Below are 12,438 nucleotides of genomic sequence, written 5' to 3' on the forward strand. Positions count from 1 at the left end.
CCCTAGGAAAAAAACTACAGCTGATAATTGCAAGATTAACAAGAGGAACTTCCTTGTAGCGGTTGACTATTTCTTTGAAAAGAAAACTAATTCACTAGAAAACTGACATTGACACTGAGTAACATGTTTGTCAGATGGGGATGTCCTGATACATTGGTAACGGACAATGATCCGCAGTTAATCGGTCAACAGTTTCATGATTTTACAAATGCATATGGTTTTATCACATCACTAAAAGCTAATATTATTTCATAGTATAAAGGAAAGGATGAAGGAGTAGTGCAAACAACAAAGCACATCAAGCAAGATGATAATTTTAACTCTCCTTGCTTACAGAGCTACATGTATCCATGCGACAGGAAATAGCCCTGCACAGTTGCTACAAGGATGCCAACTGAGAACACTGGTTCCTGTCCTGGACAAGAAACACCTAAATGATCTGATTTCTCAAAGATGAGAGCAAAGGACAGCAGAGCGCAATTCATTTATAAGCTGTATTATGATAGAGATGACATGGCTGACATGTTAAAACTCAAACCTAGAGAGCATGTTGCAGTCAAGACAGACAGTAAGAAAGGCTGAAATCACACACTACTCTAAGATCTTATATCATTTGCACAGAAAATGGTGACATTTGGAGAAACAGAGAAAAACATGTGTTTCAGGTAGAGATGAGCAGGGATCAAGAACAAAAACAAGCTGAACAGCAACAAAAAGTTCAAGTTCGAAATACTGTATGAGCAGGAAGAGCATACATAGCATATAGTTTGCTACATGGGGCAGAATAATCCTCAACATGTATGTGGTAACTGGTAGTCTACCCAGAAACTCTATATAATTAATTGTGTGTCTGTATACTCAAGTTTCCTATTATGTTGCCATTAAAAGGAATGCTGTTAAAAAAGGATTTAGACATTTAGATTAGGCATTTTAGACAATACCCAGCAAACATTCGTCAGACGTTCTCTCCCCGCCCAAAAGGGGTTGCGCCAGGACGGCACAAATGGTGTACCCTTGGCCCGAAATCAATGTCCTGTCACCGGCCAAAAAAGGCGAGGCTGGATGGCACACATGCACAACATCCTTCAGTGCATTGTTATATACGTGTATACATTTGTACATGTCTATATTCTATTGGGGTTACGTGTATTTACAGTTTAATGTACATATAGTTCAATATGTACCCTGTCTTGATTAAGTCCACAAATGACGTCCTTTACATGTGCATTTATAGTCCATCTTTACACTCGCTGAAATTATGAAATATGCAAAAGAATTGCACTTGCATCTATATATTGCAGAAATTAATATACACGTGCACCAAATGGGTTTTAAGAGGTTGTGAAAAGACTCGAGGTGTCTCAAGACTCTTTAAAAACAAATCTTTATTAAATACAGAAATCACTTTTATTCACATCTTGTTAAATGACAAATTGCATTCATAAAGTGCCCTGTGCAGTCACGGTTTCTAAAACCATAATGCAACTTTATTATCTCTAATAACATTAAAGCACTAAACTCAACAAATCTCGCAATAGGACTAACATTATCTCGTGAGATCTTATCTAGATCGTAGCTTTCAAATCTTTTCCTGTTTTGTCCATCATGCGAGTATGTGAGGACGTGGTGAAAAGTTGGACGATTATTACAAATCTGCAACCGTGTATACAGTTTTTATTAGTTTAATATTATCATGTTGTTTTACATGAGACGACGCAGTGGCACAGTAGGTATGCTGTCGCCTCACAGCTAGAAGGTTGCTGGTTTGCGCCTCCGCTGGGTCAGTTTGCGTTTCTGTGTGGTGTTTGCATGTTCTTCCTGCATTCACGTGGGTTTCCTCAGGGTGCTCTGGTTTCCCCTACAGTTCAAAGACATGCGGTACAGTTGAATTGGGTAAGCTAAATTGTCCATAATGTATGAATGTGAATGAGTGTATGTGAATGTTTCCCAGAGATGTATTGTGGCTGGAAGGGCATCCGCTGCGTAAAAACATGCTTGATAAGTTGGCGGTTCATTCCGCTTTGGCGTAACTAATATATACGATGCACATTGTAAACAACGCGTTGTTGTGGAGTTGTTTTGATTTGTCTCAAATTAGCTGTAATGCATAAAGTAAATAGAGTTTGAGGAATATTTAATGTTAGGAATATGGTGCAGTTTATCAGGGTTCCCAACACTGGTCCTCAAGGACAGCTGGCCAACGTGTTTTCCAACTATCTCTGCCCATCATCCACCTGCTGTGTGTTCAGTCAGAGCTGCAAATGACCATTTCAAAATTTACAATCCCGCCGATCGATGACATCACCCATCGCCTCCAACTGTTCCTTTACCGGCATGAATTCCTTTGCGAGTTCACAGACAGTGTCGCCGTACAGGCCAGCTTGAGATATGGGTGGGATAAGAAAGTGAACTGTCAACATCATGCATATCAACCAGGTTTAGCCCGAGGTGGTGTTTCTGGACCACTTATGTGGCCATCATCCTTGCCAGGGCACACACAGTCGACTTCTTTTTTTTCAGAGCATAGTCGGTCACGGTGTGGAGCTCATGCTCAGTCCTGGGTCAGAACCATCTTCGCGCAGCTGGCATGCATGGTGAGGGCGGAGGCGCACACAGGGCACACAGGGAGATTATTGTGCACCTCCAGGAAAAAGGGGACCATCTCCAGACCCACAGCCGAAGCAGCCCGGGAAAGCACGGCTATCATGACTACTTTTTTTTTAAAAAGCAAACGCTGCGCTCACCCCCCCTGAGGGAGGGAGTGAGCAGGTTCCCCTTTTCATCAGACAATGACAGCCCATCCTCTGATGCAGCGTTAGACATCTGATCCTCGTTGTCATCAAGTCAGAGGGGGACCATCTGAGGACGAAGAGCAGCTCTCACCCGAAGCGTGGATGGAGAGCATGGAGGAGCGAGAGGTCCGCGAGCCCGAGGGTGGTGGATTTACTCCCACTGTAACCTTCAGATCTGCCCAAGTGCCCCGATCTTAGCTACGCAACAGACATGACATCATAATGATGGCATGCTCTGTCCGCAAGCACCGCATTAACATGCTGGACACCCAGACATGAAACGCAGTGCTCGTGCCCATCATCCGGGTACAGGAAACCACCGCATCTAAAAACACACGGTAGAAGCGACGTATTGAAAAAGACGCGCTGCACAACCTTGTTGCTCTTTTAAAAAACTTGCTTCCTATATACAAACCGCTCTTGGAGGACCAAACCCAAAGGACGCCAGGCAAGGGAGAAAAACCCAGCTTGACCGTCTGCCACGACAGATACGCACTCTGGACCAGAAGCTGCTTCTCGATCTCCATCTGTAGAACAAAGGTTGAGGATACCCTCAAAGACTCTCTAAGAAGCTTCGTAAAAGGCTCTGAAAGCGAAAAGGATGCCTCAGCTGAGCACAAGCAGTTCTTATATGCCGAATTGATTTGTCAGGGTTTTTGGTTAATTTTTCATGTAATTTTTTTTATTCGCCACTAGATGTCGCCATTTCAACTTTTCTTTTTTTGGTTACCTGTAATCACCGAGATCAGTTTCACATGTTCCTTGTTTAGTTGTTTGTATAAAAGTAACCCTTTTTTCCTCTGTTCTTTGCTTGGTTATTGTTGACCCATGCCTGTCACCTACAGTGAGTTTTTCCCTTCTTGTTATTTAAGCTAGTCTCTTGTATCTAATATTCCTTGGAGCTTCCTGGATTTTTTCTGTTCAGAAGTTTTTGCCTGTCTTAATTGATGTACCTTTTGAAACCTGAAGTTTCCTGGTTTTGTTTACTTGAATTTTTTGAAACCTGAATCTTCCTGTTTTTGTTAACTGTTTTTTGTCTTCTATTTTGAAGATTGTTTTTTGTTGCCAATAAAACTCCTCAAGGAATCTGACAGTGTCTCATTGCTGGGTTCTTCAACTACTAGTGGCTCAGTGGTAAGGAGTCCACACTCACACGCCAGGGACCCGGGTTTGATCCCCGAGCCTGACACGATTGTCATTGACGACAGCTGTGCAAGCTGACGCGGCCAACACATTGGCATTTCATTGGTTCGATTTTATACTCTTTCAGATGATTGTCTTAATATTTACACTGTCCGTTTTTTGTACTGTATGGAGCCAGCACCTAAGCTTTTCACTCATCATAGCACACGTGCTGCTGCTGATGTTACAATAAAAGTGATTTGATTTGAATTTATTTGGATTCTGACAAAATCCCTACAGTGGAAGTTTTTCCACATAGCACTGAAGTTCCCCTTTTGATGGGGAACCACTTTTTTTAAAACTGCTCCTGTAAAATTATTTTTGTATTATAATTAATCAAACTGCACCAAGGTTTAAATTTATCCTGCAGGGGCAATAACAGTCAGTCATATGTCAGACATAATTTAAGATTCTTTCTCCAGGCTGACTGGCAGAATCATAGAGTATATGGCAGTGCATTTAAATAAAATAAAATCAATTTTATTGCCCCATCATCAACTGCAGATGTGCTATGAAGAGTGAAAAGCTTAATTATCTGTTCTTCCTTAAATAATCTCATTACATTTCTCGCTGTTGTTTTATTTGTCTATGTAGAATTGTCTCCAGTGCACATGATCCTTTGTCACCCCACTCCCTGAGGACACACCAGTGTAGGTGAGAAACTTGTTGAATGCTTAAAATTGTATTTCAGAATTAAGTTAATATTTTCAAACCCAGAGCCTGACGTGTCAAGCGAATATTGTGATATTTTAACGGCATATCCTAACAAAAGTTTTATTAAATAATTACAACTAGAAAAGTTCATGTCATCATAAGACTGATGTTATCTACTGGTCTGTTACAGTAATTGTCAATGTGGACTCCAGCAGGTCTGCATGTTCTGTTAAGAGACTGGATTCTGAGAGAGAGATCCCATGAAGTGTCCATCAAAGAATTGGACCAGGCCGTATCCTGAGCAGCTGCAGTGGTGGTCATGGAGGAGTGGAGAGCATGAGACTGATTCCTGTGATGCTCCAGGGACAGACGAGTCTTCTCTGAGGCCCAACTTCCTTCCTCTGCCGCTGAGACTGCAACTCTGCACAAGACGTTTGGCCAGCGGAGAAATTAAGATAGTCGTGCCCTACTGAGTACTGATTTCTCTCAAGGTTTTTTTTCTTCACTCTTGCCAGTTGGTGAAGTGTTTTTCCCTCTCCGCTGTCGGCACTAGCTTGCGTGGTCGATGGATTTGCTGTTCAGTGTTCGGGCCCTCAATAGTGACAAATGAACCACACTGAATTGAGCTGAACTGAACACTTAATACTGAACTACACTGTCTCAATTTACTATGATCCTTTATATGAAGCTGCTTTGACATAATCTGCATTATAAAAGCGCTATACAAATAAAATTGAATTGAATTGATGTAAGTCTCTTACTATGTTAAAACAAGTAATATTATGCGCAATAAATAATTTGCTTAATTGCATCACTATTGGGTCCTCAAATAATGTATTAGTTATGATTTATATGTGATTACAACGTTATTAAGACATTCAGGTATAGCTGGATCTCAATCGGACCTGATTGCATTTCACTGCTTAATTAATAATAACTTCTTATAGTCTTTAGCCTATAAGAAGTTGTTATTATTAATTAAGCAGTGAAATGTAGCAGTGACACATTTAATAAACAACCTGACTATGGCACAAACATCCAGAAGATGACGTTGGTTGGATTTTCATTTTGGAACAACTTTTTAACCATGACGTGTAACGTGACGGAGTGACAGCATTTTAGGGGTATTTGGACGTCCAAATATTTGCTGGGTAGCAACAGAGAGTGTATGTACATAGTAGCTGTTGGCAGTTAATAAATGAACACAAATAGAAAACACTTGTATCACCTTATACCATCTCAGTATTATATAGTAATAGTCAGCAGTGTAGAATCCAAAAACTTTGATAATACTTGAAAGAGCATTCTGCAAAGGTATATCCAGACAAAGGAATCTTTAATCCAGGAAGGTGTGGAAGCTATTGGCCCTCTTGTGGTGGCCTTCCAGGTCTCTGTATATCATTTTCTGCTTCCTGTCAGATAACTGGTGTTCTTAAAGACAAATACACACTAAAATTTTAAGAGGAATAAAATGGCCTTGAAAATCATTGTACACTGGTTAAAACCCTATTAAATATAAAATGGTTTTAATAAACAGAGTGGTAAAACACTGCCTTTAATGTCACTGTATTACATCTATACAAGTCTTTCATAAACACAAATCAGGTTCGGGACAATTTTCAAATCTTCTATTTACTTAACCTGAATGTTTTTGTTCTGTGGAAGGAAACCAAATTGCCTGGATTAAATGCACACTGAAGCAGCAATAACATAGACTCAGAAAGGCATTCCGTCCATTGCTGTAAAACAACAGTGCCAGCCACCCAGTCCCCAAATAACTAATACTTGTTTTGTATTTGACAGTAGTCAAAGGAATTTTAAATTAATTGATTATTTAAATTAAAAATAGAAACATTTGATTCAGGTTAATACAGCTAATAAGTGAATACAAATTATCTATTCAAATATAACAATGTTCCAGGATTATCATACTGACTGGACTTACTGGAGACACACGCCAGTCAGATAATTTATGAAGATGTTAATTCTAGAATAACAGCAATCATATGTCATCTGTATTTATTTCTGTAGCACTTATAGTAGCCCTATGTAGAAGCCACTTAACATAGGTGAACAGAATAAAAAAGCCATAACAACATTATACTTTGTGGGATATATTTGTGGAATATACCCTGCTCAAAAAAATAAAGGGAACACTAAAATAACACATTCTAGATTAGAATGAAGATATTATTCTTATTAAATACGTTGTTCTTAGTTGAATGTGCTGACAACAAAATCAAACAAAAATTATCAATGGAAATCAAATTTATTAACCCACAGGATTTGGATTTGGATCTGGATTTGGAGTTACACTAAAATTGAAGAGGAAAAACATTACAGGCTGATCCAACTTTGATCTATCAAGTCAAGTCAAAATGAGGCTCAGTAGTGTGTGTGGCCTCAACGTGCCTGTAAGACCTCCTTACAATGCCTAGGCATGCTCCTGATGAGGTGGCGGATGCTCTCCTGGCAGTGGCATAGCAGATGGGCACCAATCCACCACTTCCCCCACCCGGGTGGGACAGTCCATAGCTGTACATCAAGGCCTTTATCTTGCAGGAACTGCTTACACTCCAGCCACATGAGGTCTAGTGTTATTTTGCTTTAGGAAGAACCCAGGGCCAACCACACTGGCATATGGTCTCACAATGATCTGAGGATCTCATCTTAATACCTAATGGTAGTCAGGCTACCTTTGTTAAGCTGTGCGGCCCTCCAAAAAAATAAATAAATGCCACCCCACACCATTACTGACCCATTGCCAAACTGGTCATGCAGGAGGATGTTGCAGGCAGCAGAACATTATCCGTGGCATTTCCAGACTCTGTCACGTCTATCACATGGCTCAGTGTGCATCTGGTTTATCAGGGTGCTAGTGGCCCTCATACCACCCTCATGGAATCTGTTTCTGACCGTTTAAGCCAGGGGTCACCAATCTTGGTCCTGGAGGGCCGGTGTCTCTGCAGGGTTTAGCTCCAACTTGCTTTAACACACCTGCTTGGATGTTTCAAGTATACCTAGTAAGACCTTGATTAGCTTGTTCAGGTGTGTTTGATTAGGGTTGGAGCTAAAATCAGCTGGACACGGGCCCTCCAGGAAGTTTGGTGACCACTGGTTTAAGCAGACACTTGCACATTTGTGGCCTGCTGGAGGTCATTTTGTAGGGCTCTGGTTGTGCTCCTCCTGTTCCTTCTTGCACAAAGGGAAAGGTAGCGGCCCTGCAGCTGGGTGGTTGCCCTCATACAGCCTCCTTCACGTCTTCTGATGTACTGGGCTTTCTCCATGCTCTGAACATGCACTGACAGACACAGCAAACCTTCTTGCCATCTTGGATGAGCTGCACTACCTGAACCACTTGTGTTGAGTCCCATGCTACCACTAGAGTGAAAGCACCACCAATATTCAAAAGTGACCAAAACATCAAATATAGGAACTGAGAAGTGGTCTGTGATCAGCAATTGCAGAAGCACACCTTTATTGGGGGTGTTTTGCTAATTGCCTACAATTTCTACACGCTGTCTACTTGATTTAAAGAGCAGCATGTGAAATTGATTGTCAATCGGTGTTGCTTCCTATGTGGGCAGTTTGATTTCACAGAAGTGTGATTGACTTGGAGTTACATTGTGTTGTTTAAGTGTTCCCTTTATTTTTTAAGCAGTGTATATTTAGCATGTCAGGCAGGTAGAATGCTAATGTAGTTCTAGTTAGATTAAAATTCATTTAGTTCAGGTACAAATGTCATTGAATGACTACTACCCCAAGTAGTCAGAGCCACCACCTAAGTCGCCCAATTGGCCAGAACTGTCTCCTAAATTTCCTGATTGGCCAGACCCACCTTCTGGATTTCTCTAATGGCCAGGGCCACCAAAGCTGTCTGATCTGCCAGAGTCTCCAGATATGCCCATGCTTCCTGACCCAGGCCTACCTCAACTTCACACCCCAGGCCTGCTTCAGTTCCATGCCCAGGGTCACCTCAGCTCCATGCCCGCTTCACCTCTATGCACCAGGACCAACTCAGCTCCACGACTCAGGCCTGCTTCAGCTCCATGCCCCAGGGCCACCTCAGCTCCACGCCTCATGCGTGCTACAGCTCCATGCCTCAGGGCCACCTCAGCTCCATGCCCCCTAGGACCAACTCAGCTCAATGTTCCATGTTTGCCTCAGTTACACACTCCAGGGCTGTTTCAGCTCCATGTTCCTGTGCTGCTTCAGCTGCATGGACCTGCCCCTCTGACCTTGTCTGCATCTGCTCTGCCTCCCTACTGAAATGTAGGTCTGGATTATTCTTTGGAGTGTCTATAACGTGCTTTTTCTGTGTTTATTCCCTTTTATCTTTGAGTTGTTTTTTTTTTTTTTGTCACACCCTGTACTTAGTTATCCAGTTTGTCGTTATAGTTATTTATTGTCGATACCCCTCTTCTTATCTTGTTTAACCTGATCATTTCCCTGCACTACATATCATCTTACATTTGCCTCTCGTTGTCTGTTGTTGCTCCCAATATGTTCAAGTGTTCCCTGTTTTATTCTGCTTTTGTTTTGGTAATTAATAAGTTTAAATGCTGCATTCTCACTTTGTTTTTTCCTGATGGACCATGACAATACATATAAACAAATAGACACACAAAAAGTAGATAGGTACATGTCTACTAAATGATTAAAGGAAATGTTTTTGTAGCACAGGCTTTCATGCTATGCTCTGTGACACATATGTAAAAAAGTCTCATATTACATCACCTAACCTAAACAATGCGGAACAAAATGCATGTCTTTTTTTTCCTCATAGCAACACATGGCTCATGAACCAAGCCCAAATATGCAGGAGAAAAAAAAAAAAACTCACACATTTATGAATAAAAATTATGAAAAATACAGTTTCATGACCATTAAAGCATTGCCTTTTGAGTTTTGTCAAAGGGAACACCCTGTTTACCTTCTGCATTACAATTTCTGAAAATCTCACCCTGTGCTTTAAAGCAGAAAAGCTCAAAAAAAAGTCTTTCAGAAACTATAAAGCTCTGCTGCAAGATCCGGCTGCTTAGTTATTCAATGTTTTGGGATGGAATGAGGAAGTATGAAAATGTGTAATTAAACAACACGTAGAAGGGTAATCCAGAACTTAGCATGATAGGTAGTTGATTTAGTCCAGTGTCTCCTGAAAGTTGACACTGTAAGGATTTTGCTGCTATAATAATAAGCATCTGAACAGAGAACGACCAAGTTTCATTCCAGCAAACCTGTAATGCAACATGCTTTTAGACTGTGCAGTTTAATCATTTAAAGCATATGCTAACCGACAGAACTGGTACTGTATACAAATCAAGTATTCACAATCAGTCTAAAGCGTTCCACTTTCGTATTTACAAATACTATTCATGGTTAACTCTTAAGTTTAAATACTGTTTTTTTTACACCATAAGTCTCAAACTCATCTCCTGGAGTGCCACAGCACTGCACACTTTTGCTCCAATCATAATCAAACACAGCTGATTCAGCAAATAAAGGTGTTAAAGACTACTAGAGACTATTAAGGTGTAACCGGAGGGCCGGTGTCCTGCTAGGTTTAGCTCCAACTTGCTTCAACACACCTGCCAGGAAGTAGTAAGAAATGATTAGCTGGATTAGGTGTGTTTGATTAGAGTTGGAGCTAAACTCTCCAGGACACAGGCCCTCTAGGACCGTGCTTGGATACCCTTGTAATCAGATAAAATATTTTATTATAGGTTGGATTGCATGGTTGCATTTGTAGAGTATGCATAGAAATTACTAATTTTTTAAGACTAATTCTTGCCTCGTTTTCAATTATTATTTAAAGTGTATTTTTAAAGTAAACTTTTAAAATCATATTTACACTCAAACTTGTACACTCACTAGTTGCAGTGGTGCAAATATCCCTCTAACTGGCATTGTAACCACTTGGTTGACCTTTTTCCTTAGGTTTTTATTGGAACGAAACTTAAAACTTGTGTCAAGAACAAAATTCAAACTAAGCAGTTGGACTTTTTTCTTAGAAGCTATTAAAAGGGATATTGCATACTTAAAAAAATTGTTTAAAGCCCAAAATCTTCCAGAGATGAACACAAATGTCATATTTCTAAAAGTGCCTTTGACTTAACTAATTAACCGAAAACATAACTAATTAGTTTATAAATTACATGTACAAGTTACATGTAATAAAATAAAATGACACAAAGAAAAATATTGAACACATAAAAATAGGTAGGTTTAAAAAGGCATGGAAAAACCAGACAGCAGCATTTTTTAGGAAACAATCCGGTCCCTCATCAATGTAAATGAATATTAGCTGCTTCAGTTCCAAAAGCTACATTATCAAATGATGATGATGAAACCAGAGTTGACATTTTAGCAAGGCAATGACTTCAGACACAGCCAAGCAATTCTTAACTGGTTTAAGAAAAGAAAATAAAGCTTCTAGAATGGCTTAGCCCAGGGGTGTCCAAACTTGGTCCTGGAGGGCCAGTGTCCTGCAGAGTTTAGCTCCAACTTCCTTCAGCACACCTCCCTGAAAGTTAAAGTACACCTAGAAAGAGCTTGATTAGCTGGTTCAGGTGTGTTTAATTGAGGTTGGAGCTAAAATATGCAGGACACCGGCCCTCCAGGACCAAGTTTGGACACCACTGGCTTAGTCAATCACCTGACCAGAATCCAATAGAGAAAATAAGAATTAAAAATCACAGATTTCACAGAAGACATCCATACAACTGACAGGACTTTTTTTTTTTTTTTTTTTTTTCTGGACACAGGGCATCCTTTCGGCACAGTAGTTTAAAAGGGCATTTGTGGATGTAACTATGTATTGTGGTACTTGAAAAAGGTTTGCCAAAGTAGTCCTGGGCCCATGTAGTGATATCGCTTACAGATGAATGATGATTGTTGATGCAGTGCCGCCTGAGGGATCGAATATCACTTTAGTTCAGCTTAGGTTTGCTCCTTTGTCCTTTACACACTGAAATTCCACCAGATTCCTTAAATCTTTTAATTATGTTATGCACAGTTGAAAATGAAATATAAACATGTTGCCCTATTTTTCTTTGAGGAACATTGTTTTATATATAATAAATTTAAAAATACACATTTTTAAAATATATTATAGATAACATTTTATCATGTATTTGTTGGCAAACTGGCGATCCTCAGCCCATCTTTGCTCCTAAGGGACTAGACTTTTCTTAGATGCTGCATTTGTACCAAATCAAAATTACAATCACTTGTTAACATCACTTGTTTCTAATCACATCATTTAATTTATCTGATTACTAGCCCTAAACTGCTCCTGACCCAACTTTTTTTTGTAAAGAAACAAAAACAAACAAAAAAAAAAAACAAAGAAAAAGAAGTTGACTAGACAAAACATGAAATATTTTGTGTTCATATAGTCTGCAAGTCAAATCAAAGTAAATTTGCAAATTACTTTTTTTTGTTGTTGTTGTTTACTTGATTTTCCATAACATCCCAACCTTTTCTGATTTGAGCTGTGCTTACCAGGAAAAAACATTGAATGTTCAATACCTATTTTACCTGCTTTATAAACTTCATTACTAAGAGCTTTAATTTAAGCCAAAAAAAGCAGCAAGAAGAGGCAACATCGGTTTGGTCCTTTACTCTTGACTGAACACAAAACATTCATTTCTTTGACATACATCAAACCACATGATACTCTTTTTACAAATCCTACTATCTTTAAAAACAACTGCACATACTGACCAAAGCTTGAATTCACTATACTAATCACAGGGTCAAGTCAGTACAAAAAAAGAGCATCATTTGCTCACTGAGACATGTGTTGGGT

General features: G+C 39.8%; 1 protein-coding gene and 1 long non-coding RNA gene across 4 annotated transcripts in view; one reads left to right on the top strand and one right to left on the bottom strand.

Annotated features, from left to right (window-relative positions):
- LOC147844409 (uncharacterized) overlaps window positions 1-12,438 on the top strand; it is a 681,160-nt gene that overhangs the window by 392,859 nt on the left and 275,863 nt on the right. The gene's annotated exons all lie outside the window — the stretch shown is intronic.
- Window positions 1,369-3,486, bottom strand: LOC147844415 (uncharacterized). Its single transcript, XR_015491901.1, has 2 exons — window positions 3,208-3,486; window positions 1,369-3,117 (listed from the first exon to the last, which is right to left on the bottom strand). It is a non-coding gene; the product is annotated as an uncharacterized LOC147844415 (long non-coding RNA).

Source organism: Danio rerio, chromosome 5 (genome assembly GCF_052040795.2).
Source record: "Danio rerio strain M-AB ecotype USA chromosome 5, GRCz13ab, whole genome shotgun sequence".
Lineage (NCBI taxonomy): Eukaryota > Metazoa > Chordata > Actinopteri > Cypriniformes > Danionidae > Danio > Danio rerio.